Here is an 11219-nt window from a genome sequence, read left to right on the forward strand (position 1 = left end):
TTTCGGGGGGGCAAACTTTAGTTCACTTTGCTTGGTTGTTCTCGCTAAACCATGATGCAAAAGGTACAAGGGTTGATCTTTGCTGTCTGTCGCTTTGATTGTTTCACTGCTATTTCATCTTTCCCTTACGGTACTGGGGTCTCTATCGCGTCTAAGTGTCTTTTCTATCGCCTATACTAAGACTGTAAAATGCTTTACTTTAATTAGTTTAGTAAATTCTTTAGTTTTGGTGTACTATTTGTGTGGTTGAGCTAGAGGGGGGGCTTCAAGACGATCCGGTCTAGTAGATATCTTTCAGGTGTAAGCTGAGTGCTTTGGTGTTATAGCTACGTCTTGATATTCTAAGTACACCTTCCGGTACACTTACCTTGTTACGACTTACCTCATCTTCAGCGTATTTATGGTATTAGTTATGTGGGATGTGGCTTTTGAGGAGGGTGACGGGCGGTATGTACGTGCCCCAGGGCCGGCTTAAAGTAGGCTCTATTGTCCCACTTTACTGCTAAATCCGCCTTCCAGAAGTGGTTTCACGCTTCTTTCCGTGTGCCCTATGAATAGGGAATGTAGCCCATTTCTTCCACTCCATAGGCTATACCTTGACCTGTCTTATTAGCGGGGTGCTATTGTGTCCACTGTTGTGCTCTCATTCGAGGTGGGCTGGCGACGGCGGTATGTAGGCTGTGTTGGCAAGGGGTGGTTGGGTTAATCGGGGATTATCGATTGTAGAACAGGCTCCTCTAGGTGGGTTTGGGGCACCGCCAAGTCCTTAGAGTTTTAAGCGTTTGTGCTCGTAGTTCTCTGGCGGATACTTCGGTAAAGTAAGTATCAAGATTTAGGGCCAGGCATAGTGGGGTATCTAATCCCAGTTTGGGCCCTGGCTTTCGTGGGTTTAAATCAGTCGTTAGTTCCTAAGATCATCTTAATGGTGTGTTTAGGTGCATCTTGGGCTTATGACAGCTCAGTTGCATTTTGATCTTAGTTAGCTAGGATAGGCATTTTACCACTCTTTACGCCGTGTCAATAGGACGGTTGATTTGGGTTTCTTGTATGACCGCGGTGGCTGGCACAAGATTTACCAACCCTTGAAGTTAGGCTGTTGCTATAACTAAGTCAAGTTTGCACTCATTGCTTAATGTTAATTACTGCTGAATACCCGTGGGGGCGTGGCTTAGCGAGGCGTCTTGGGCTACTACTTGGGTGTGCCTGATACCCGCTCCTCAAGGCCTGTATGGGGGTAGGTGGTCGAGGGCGTTTACACTGGGGCGCGGATACTTGCATGTATATATTTAGCAAAAACCAACCGTAAGGTTAGGACTAAGTCTTTTGTCCGCAGGCATGTTTTATGCCATCTTGGCAACTTCAGTGCCATGCTTTGTGTTAAGCTATGTGGACGGGGGTGTGGTTAGCTGATAGTTGAGTGGTGAGTGAGAGTGAAGTATATGAAATTATTGCTTGTGTTTACTATTTTTAGTACTGGAGTTTCTCTAAGTCCTAGGACTAGGAGGAAATGGTGTTTCATAGTGTGTAGGCGTCGGGATAGTCCGAGTATCGTCGGGGTATTCCTGCTAGGCCTAGGAAGTGCTGGGGGAAGAACGTTAGGTTTACTCCTGTAAATATTACCCCGAAGTGGGCTTTTGCTCATGTTTGGTGTAGGGTAAACCCAGTGAGTAGTGGGAATCAGTGAGTAAATCCTGCTAGAATGGCAAAGACGGCGCCTATGGATAGGACGTAGTGGAAGTGGACACTATTTGTCTGATCCGTACTAATTACCGCCATCCTACTCCTTCTATCACTCCCCGTACTCGCCGCCGGTATTACAATATTACTAACTGATCGAAACCTAAACACCACATTCTTCGACCCCGCTGGAGGAGGAGACCCAATCCTGTACCAACACCTATTCTGATTCTTCGGACACCCAGAAGTCTATATTCTGATCCTACCGGGGTTCGGAATCATCTCACACGTAGTCACGTACTACTCAGGCAAAAAGGAGCCCTTCGGCTACATGGGAATAGTCTGAGCCATACTATCCATCGGCTTCCTAGGATTCATCGTCTGAGCTCACCACATGTTTACAGTAGGAATAGACGTTGATACCCGAGCCTACTTTACATCAGCCACTATAATCATTGCCATCCCTACCGGAATCAAAGTATTTAGCTGACTAGCCACCCTGCACGGAGGAACAATCAAATGAGACCCCCCCAATACTATGAGCTCTAGGATTTATCTTCCTATTTACCATCGGAGGATTAACAGGAATCGTTCTTGCAAACTCTTCCCTAGACATCGCCCTGCACGACACGTACTACGTAGTTGCCCACTTCCACTACGTCCTATCCATAGGCGCCGTCTTTGCCATTCTAGCAGGATTTACTCACTGATTCCCACTACTCACTGGGTTTACCCTACACCAAACATGAGCAAAAGCCCACTTCGGGGTAATATTTACAGGAGTAAACCTAACGTTCTTCCCCCAGCACTTCCTAGGCCTAGCAGGAATACCCCGACGATACTCGGACTATCCCGACGCCTACACACTATGAAACACCATTTCCTCCATCGGCTCCCTAATCTCAATAGTAGCCGTAATCATACTAATATTCATCATCTGAGAAGCCTTTTCGGCCAAACGAAAAGTCCTACAACCAGAACTAACTACCACAAACGTTGAATGAATCCACGGCTGCCCTCCCCCATACCATACTTTCGAGGAACCGGCCTTCGTCCAAGTACAAGAAAGGAAGGAATCGAACCCTCACATGCTGGTTTCAAGCCAACTGCATTAACCGCTCATGCTTCTTTCTTATGAGACGTTAGTAAACCAATTACATAGCCTTGTCAAGACTAAATCACAGGTAAAAATCCTGTACATCTCATGTGGCCAACCACTCCCAACTAGGATTCCAAGACGCCTCATCACCCATCATAGAAGAACTCGTTGAATTCCACGACCACGCCCTAATCGTTGCCCTAGCTATCTGCAGCCTAGTTCTCTACCTTTTAGCCCACATACTAACAGAAAAACTCTCGTCCAATGCTGTAGACGCCCAAGAAGTAGAGCTGATCTGGACAATCCTACCTGCTATCGTCCTGGTACTCCTCGCCCTCCCATCCCTACAAATCCTCTACATAATGGACGAAATCGACGAACCAGACCTCACCCTAAAAGCCATCGGCCACCAATGATACTGAAGCTACGAATACACAGACTTCAAAGACCTATCATTCGACTCCTACATAGTGCCCACCCCAGACTTACCCAACGGCCACTTCCGACTGCTAGAAGTTGACCACCGCGTAGTTATCCCAATAGAATCCCCCATCCGCATGATCATTACTGCAGGAGACGTACTCCACTCCTGAGCAGTCCCAACGCTCGGAGTTAAAACAGACGCAATCCCAGGCCGACTAAACCAAACTTCATTCATTACCACCCGGCCTGGGATTTTTTACGGACAATGCTCAGAAATTTGCGGGGCTAATCACAGCTACATACCCATTGTAGTAGAATCAACCCCACTCCCACATTTCGAGGCCTGATCGTCCCTTCTATCATCATCCTAATCATTAAGAAGCTATGCAACAGCACTAGCCTTTTAAGCTAGCCAAAGAGGGACTTCCCCCTCCTTAATGATATGCCACAGCTTAACCCCGCACCATGATTTTCAATCATAATTATAACCTGATTAACCCTAGCACTCCTCATCCAACCAAAACTACTAGCCTTCACCACAACCAACCCCCCATCAAATAAGACCTCCCTCACTACCAAACCCACACCATGATCCTGACCATGAACCTAAGCTTCTTTGACCAATTTTCCAGCCCCAATCTATTCGGCATCCCCTTAATCCTACTATCCCTACTCTTCCCAGCCCTACTATTCCCGTCCCCAAACAACCGATGAATCGACAACCGCCTTTCTACTATCCAAACATGACTCCTTCACCTAATCACAAAACAACTAATAGTCCCACTCAACAAAAATGGCCACAAATGAGCCATAATATTTACATCCCTAATAATCATACTTCTTACAATCAACCTTCTAGGCCTCCTTCCATATACATTCACCCCAACCACCCAACTATCTATGAACATAGCCCTAGCCTTCCCACTATGGCTCGCCACACTACTAACAGGCCTACGAAACCAACCATCAGCCTCTTTAGCCCACCTATTACCCGAAGGTACCCCTACACCCCTAATCCCCGCACTAATCCTGATCGAAACAACCAGCCTACTAATCCGCCCCCTAGCCCTCGGAGTCCGCCTTACAGCCAACCTTACAGCAGGACACTTACTCATCCAACTCATCTCTACAGCCTCCATTGCATTAATACCCACCCTTCCTGCAGTATCCATCCTAACAATAATCATCCTACTACTCCTAACCATCCTAGAAGTAGCAGTAGCCATAATCCAGGCCTACGTCTTCGTGCTCCTTCTAAGCCTATACTTACAAGAAAACATCTAATGGCACACCAAGCACACTCATACCACATAGTTGACCCAAGCCCTTGACCAATCTTCGGGGCAGCCGCCGCCCTACTCACAACCTCAGGATTAATCATGTGATTCCACTACAACTCATCCATACTACTAACCCTAGGCCTCATCTCAATACTCCTAGTAATACTCCAATGATGACGAGACATTGTACGAGAAAGCACCTTCCAAGGCCATCACACTCCCACAGTCCAAAAAGGCCTACGATACGGCATAATCCTTTTCATCACATCCGAAGCATTCTTCTTCTTAGGGTTCTTCTGAGCGTTCTTCCACTCGAGCCTGGCCCCAACCCCAGAACTAGGAGGCCAATGACCCCCAACAGGAATTAAACCACTCAACCCGATAGAAGTCCCCCTACTAAACACAGCCATCCTACTAGCCTCAGGCGTTACCGTAACGTGAGCCCATCACAGCATCACAGAAGGAAACCGAAAACACGCCATCCACGCCCTAACCCTAACGATCCTCCTGGGATTCTACTTCACAGCCCTACAAGCAATAGAATACCACGAAGCCCCATTCTCAATCGCCGATAGCGTCTACGGATCTACCTTCTTCGTTGCCACTGGATTCCACGGACTCCACGTAATCATCGGATCCTCCTTCCTGACCGTCTGCCTCTTCCGACTGATCAAGTTCCACTTTACATCAGACCACCACTTCGGATTCGAGGCAGCAGCCTGATACTGACACTTCGTAGACGTCATCTGACTATTCCTTTACATAACCATCTACTGATGAGGATCTTGCTCTTCTAGTATATTAATTACAATTGACTTCCAATCTCTAGAATCTGGTATAAACCCAGAGGAGAGCAATGAACGCACTCATGTTCATATTCGCCCTATCATCAATCCTAAGCGCCGCCCTAACCGCATTAAACTTCTGACTCGCCCAAATAAACCCCGACTCAGAGAAACTCTCACCGTACGAATGTGGATTCGACCCACTTGGATCTGCTCGATTACCATTCTCAGTCCGATTCTTCCTCAGTAGCCATCCTGTTCGTCCTATTCGACCTAGAAATCGCCCTCCTACTCCCCCTGCCATGAGCCGTCCAACTCCAATCCCCCCTAATGACCCTCACCTGAACTGTAGTGATCCTCCTTCTCCTAACACTCGGACTGGCCTACGAGTGAATTCAAGGGGGCCTAGAATGAGCAGAATAACAGAAAGTTAGTCTAACCAAAAAGATAGCTGGTTTCGACCCAGCAGATTACAGCCAACCCTGTAACTTTCTTATGTCGCCCCTACATTTAAGCTTCTACTCAGCCTTCATTTTCAGCGGACTAGGACTAGCCTTCCACCGAACCCACCTAGTATCCGCCCTACTATGCCTTGAAAGCATAATATTATCGATATTCATAGGCCTATCAATATGATCCATCGAAAACCAAGTCTCCTCATTCACCATGGTACCAATTCTCATGCTAACCTTCTCAGCGTGTGAGGCGGGCACAGGCCTGGCCATCCTAGTAGCCTCCACCCGCACACATGGCTCCGACCATCTACACAACCTAAACCTCCTGCAATGCTAAAAATCATCCTACCCACAATCATACTTCTTCCAACAGCCCTGCTGTCTCCACCAAAATTTCTATGGACTAACACCACCTTATACAGCCTCCTAATCGCTGCCCTAAGCCTACAGTGATTAATCCCAACCTACTACCCCTACAAATTTTTATCCAACTGAACAGGAATTGACCAAATCTCATCCCCCCTCCTAGTACTATCCTGCTGACTACTCCCACTCATAATCATAGCAAGCCAAAACCACCTGCAACAAGAACCCCTACAACGCAAACGAATCTTTATCTCAACCTTAGTCGCAGTCCAGCCATTCATCCTACTAGCCTTTTCCACCACAGAACTAGCACTATTTTACATCTCATTTGAAGCAACCCTCATTCCCACCCTAATCTTAATCACCCGATGGGGGAACCAACCAGAACGCCTAAGCGCTGGCATCTACCTGCTATTCTACACGCCAGTAAGCTCTCTACCCCTGCTAATCACAATCATACACCTATACGTGAAAATTGGCACCCTGCACCTGCCAACCCTACAACTAACCCACCCAACCCTATCCACCTCATGGACAGGAATACTATCAGGTCTAGCACTGCTCATAGCATTCATAGTAAAAGCCCCACTATACGGCCTACACCTCTGACTGCCAAAAGCCCACGTAGAAGCACCCATCGCAGGCTCAATACTCCTCGCCGCCCTACTACTAAAGCTAGGAGGATACGGAATTATACGAGTCACTCTATTTATGGGCCCACTGTCCAACCTCCTGCACTACCCCTTCCTAACCCTGGCCCTATGAGGCGCCCTAATGACTAGCTCAATCTGCCTACGACAGACAGACCTAAAATCACTAATCGCTTATTCATCCGTTAGCCACATAGGCCTAGTTATCGCCGCAGGAATAATCCAAACCCACTGATCATTCTCAGGGGCAATGATCCTAATAATTTCCCATGGACTAACTTCCTCCATACTATTCTGCCTAGCCAACACAAACTATGAACGTACGCACAGCCGAATTCTACTACTCACACGAGGCCTACAACCTCTCCTACCACTCATAGCTACCTGATGATTGCTGGCCAATCTAACAAACATAGCCTTACCCCCAACAACAAACCTCATAGCAGAGCTAACCATTATAATCACCTTATTCAACTGATCTGCCTTCACGATCATCCTAACAGGAATCGCAACCCTACTAACCGCCTCCTACACCTTATTCATACTACTAATGACCCAACGAGGCTCAATCCCCTCCCACATCACATCTATGCAAAACTCAACCACGCGAGAACACCTGCTCATAACACTCCACATTATCCCAATATTCCTCCTAATCCTCAAACCCGAACTGATCTCCGGAATCCCCTCATGCAAGTATAGTTTAAACCAAACATTAGACTGTGATTCTAAGAATAGAAGTTCAAACCTTCTTACCTGCCGAGGGGAGGGTTTAACCAACAAGAGCTGCTAACTCTTACATCTGAGCCTAAAACCTCAGCCCCCTTACTTTTAAAGGATAACAGCAATCCACTGGTCTTAGGAACCACCCATCTTGGTGCAAATCCAAGTAAAAGTAGTGAACCCCACACTACTAATCAACTCCCTCACACTACTCACGCTGACAATCCTCCTAACCCCAATCATCCTGCCATTTCTATTTAAAAACTTTAAAAACACCCCACAAGCCACCACCCGCGCTGTTAAAACCGCATTCCTAATTAGCCTAGCCCCTACAACCGCATTCATCTACTCGGGAGTAGAATCTGTCACCTGCCACTGGGAGTGAAAATTCATTATAAACTTTAAAATCCCCCTGAGCCTAAAAATAGACCAATACTCAATAACATTTCTTCCAATCACCCTATTTGTAACATGATCAATCCTACAATTCGCCATATGATACATGGCCTCAGAGCCATACGTAACAAAATTTTTCACCTACCTACTGACATTCCTAGTCGCCATACTCCTCCTAACAACCGCAAACAACATATTCCTCCTATTCGTAGGCTGGGAAGGAGTACGAATCATGTCCTTCCTTCTCATCGGCTGATGACAAGGCCGAGCAGATGCCAACACCGCCGCCCTACGAGCCGTAATCTACAACCGAATCGGAGACATCGGACTGATCCTGAGCATAGCATGACTAGCTTCAACATTCAACACCTGAGAGATCCAACAAGCCGTACACCCCCACCAAACCCCAATCCTCCCCCTCATAGGATTAATCCTCGCAGCCGCAGGAAAATCCGCCCAATTTGGACTCCACCCATGACTGCCCGCAGCAATAGAAGGCCCCACCCCAGTATCAGCCCTACTGCACTCCAGTACCATAGTAGTAGCCGGAATCTTCCTGCTCATCCGCATGCACCCCCTGCTAGCCACCAACCAGACAGCCCTAACTGCCTGCCTATGCCTAGGTGCTCTATCAACCCTATTCGCTGCCACATGCGCCCTAACCCAAAATGACATCAAAAAAATCATTGCTTTCTCAACATCCAGCCAACTAGGACTAATAATAGTCACTATCGGACTAAACCTCCCACAACTAGCCTTCCTACACATCTCAACCCATGCCTTCTTTAAAGCCATACTATTCCTATGCTCAGGGTCTATCATCCACAACCTAAACGGAGAACAAGATATCCGAAAGATAGGAGGCCTACAGAAAATACTCCCAGTCACTACTTCCTGCCTAACCATCGGAAACCTGGCGCTGATAGGAACCCCATTCCTAGCCGGATTCTACTCAAAAGACCTCATCATCGAAAGCTTAAACACATCATACCTAAATACTTGAGCCCTACTCCTAACCCTTATAGCCACAGCATTCACCGCAACCTACAGCATCCGCATAACCATCCTAGTCCAAGCTGGACAAACCCGAATCCCCCCAATAGTATCAATAAACGAAAACAACCCACTAATCACCGCCCCCCTAACCCGACTCGCCCTAGGCAGCATTACAGCAGGAATAATCATTACCTCTTTCATCACACCAACCAAAACCCCCCCAGTAACCATACCCCTTATCACCAAAACCGCTGCCATCCTCATAACAATCCTAGGAATCATCCTAGCCCTAGAACTATCGAACATAACACACACCCTCACTCACCCCAAACCAAACCCCCTCATAAACTTCTCCTCTGCATTAGGGTACTTCAACCCCCTAGTACACCGATTCTTCTCCAAAAACCTACTAGAAAAGGGACAAAACATTGCCCTACACTTGATCGACCTCTCCTGACTCAAAAAAATAGGGCCAGAGGGCCTTGCTGAACTACAAGTAGCCGCAAGCAAAGCCGCAACCTCAATACACACAGGGCTAATTAAGGCCTACCTAGGATCCTTCGCCCTCTCCATCCTGGTAATAATCCTAATAACACACAGACTCACTAATGGCCCCTAACATCCGCAAATCCCATCCCCTACTAAAAATAATCAACAACTCCCTAATCGACCTACCCGCCCCCTCCAACATCTCTGCCTGATGAAACTTTGGCTCCCTTCTAGCCATCTGCTTAGCCACACAAATCCTAACAGGCCTGCTACTAGCCATACACTACACCGCAGACACTTCACTCGCCTTCTCCTCAGTAGCTCACACATGCCGAGACGTCCAGTACGGATGGCTCATCCGCAACCTCCACGCCAACGGTGCTTCGCTCTTCTTTATCTGCATCTACTTACACATCGGACGAGGCCTCTACTACGGCTCCTACCTATACAAAGAAACCTGAAACACAGGAGTAATCCTCCTACTCACCCTAATAGCAACTGCCTTCGTAGGGTATGTCCTACCATGAGGACAAATGTCATTCTGAGGGGCCACCGTAATCACCAACCTATTCTCAGCCATCCCGTACATTGGGCAAACTCTAGTAGAATGAGCCTGAGGAGGATTCTCAGTAGACAATCCAACCTTAACCCGATTCTTCGCCATCCACTTCCTACTGCCCTTCCTAATTGCAGGAATCACCCTAGTCCACCTAACCTTCCTACACGAATCAGGCTCAAATAACCCACTAGGAATCGTATCAGACTGCGACAAAATCCCATTCCACCCATACTTCTCCATTAAAGACAGCTTAGGGCTTACCCTAATAATCACCCCTCTAATAGCACTAGCCCTATTTTCACCGAACCTCCTGGTTCTTGGAATCCTAGTTGGGAGTGGTTGGCCACATGAGATGTACAGGGTTTTTACCTGTGATTTAGTCTTGACAAGGCTATGTAATTGGTTTACTAACGTCTCATAAGAAAGAAGCATGAGCGGTTAATGCAGTTGGCTTGAAACCCATCCCCAGTGGTGCCAGTGCACTCTCTGCACTCACTGCACTGCATCCCCAGTGGTGCCAGTGCAATCTCTGGACTCACTGCAGAGCATCCCCAGTGGTGCCAGTGCACTCTGTGGACTCACTGTAGTGCATCCCCAGTGGTGCCAGTGCACTCTCTGGACTCACTGCACTGCATCCCCAGTGGTGTCAGTGCAATCTCTGGACTCACTGCAGTGCATCCCCAGTGGTGCCAGTGCACTCTCTGGACTCACTGCACTGCAGCCCCAGTGGTGCCAGTGCACTCTCTGGACTCACTGCACTGCATCCCCAGTGGTGCCAGTGCACTCTCTGGACTCACTGCACTGCATCCCCAGTGGTGCCAGTGCACTCTCTGGACTCACTGCACTGCATCCCCAGTGGTGCCAGTGCACTCTCTGGACAAACTGAAGTGCATCACCAGTGGTGCCAGTGCACTCTCTGCACTCACTGCACTGCATCCCCAGTGGTGCCAGTGCGCTCTCTGGAGTCACAGCACTGCATCCCCAGTGGTGCCAGTGCAATCTCTGCACTCACTGCACTGCATCCCCAGTGGTGCCAGTGCACTCTCTGGACTCACTGAAGTGCATCCCCATTGGTGCCATTGCACTCTCTGCACTCACTGCACTGCATCCCCAGTGGTGCCAGTGCACTCACTGGACTGACTGCACTGCATCCCCACTGGTGCCAGTGCGCTCTCCGGAGTCACAGCACTGCATCCCCAGTGGTGCCAGTGCACTCACTGGACACACTGTACTGCATCACAGGTGGTGCCAGTGCACTCTCTGCACTCACTGCACAGCAACCCCAGTGGTGCCAGTGCATTCACTGGACTCACTGGACTGC

The 11219-nt window shown here is 48.2% G+C and overlaps 1 long non-coding RNA gene across 1 annotated transcript in view; it reads right to left on the reverse strand.

The window, feature by feature from the left end:
* LOC310882733 overlaps positions 1 to 10184 on the reverse strand; it is a 35554-nt gene extending 25370 nt beyond the window's left edge. Inside the window, exon 1 of the long non-coding RNA XR_014573119.1 lies at positions 4140 to 10184. This is a non-coding gene — a long non-coding RNA (uncharacterized lncRNA). The remainder of the gene's footprint in view (positions 1 to 4139) is intronic.
* Positions 10185 to 11219: the final 1035 nt, after the last annotated feature.

The sequence above is a fragment of the Anser anser genome (assembly GCF_964211835.1).
Source record: "Anser anser genome assembly, chromosome: 16".
NCBI classification, from domain to species: domain Eukaryota; kingdom Metazoa; phylum Chordata; class Aves; order Anseriformes; family Anatidae; genus Anser; species Anser anser.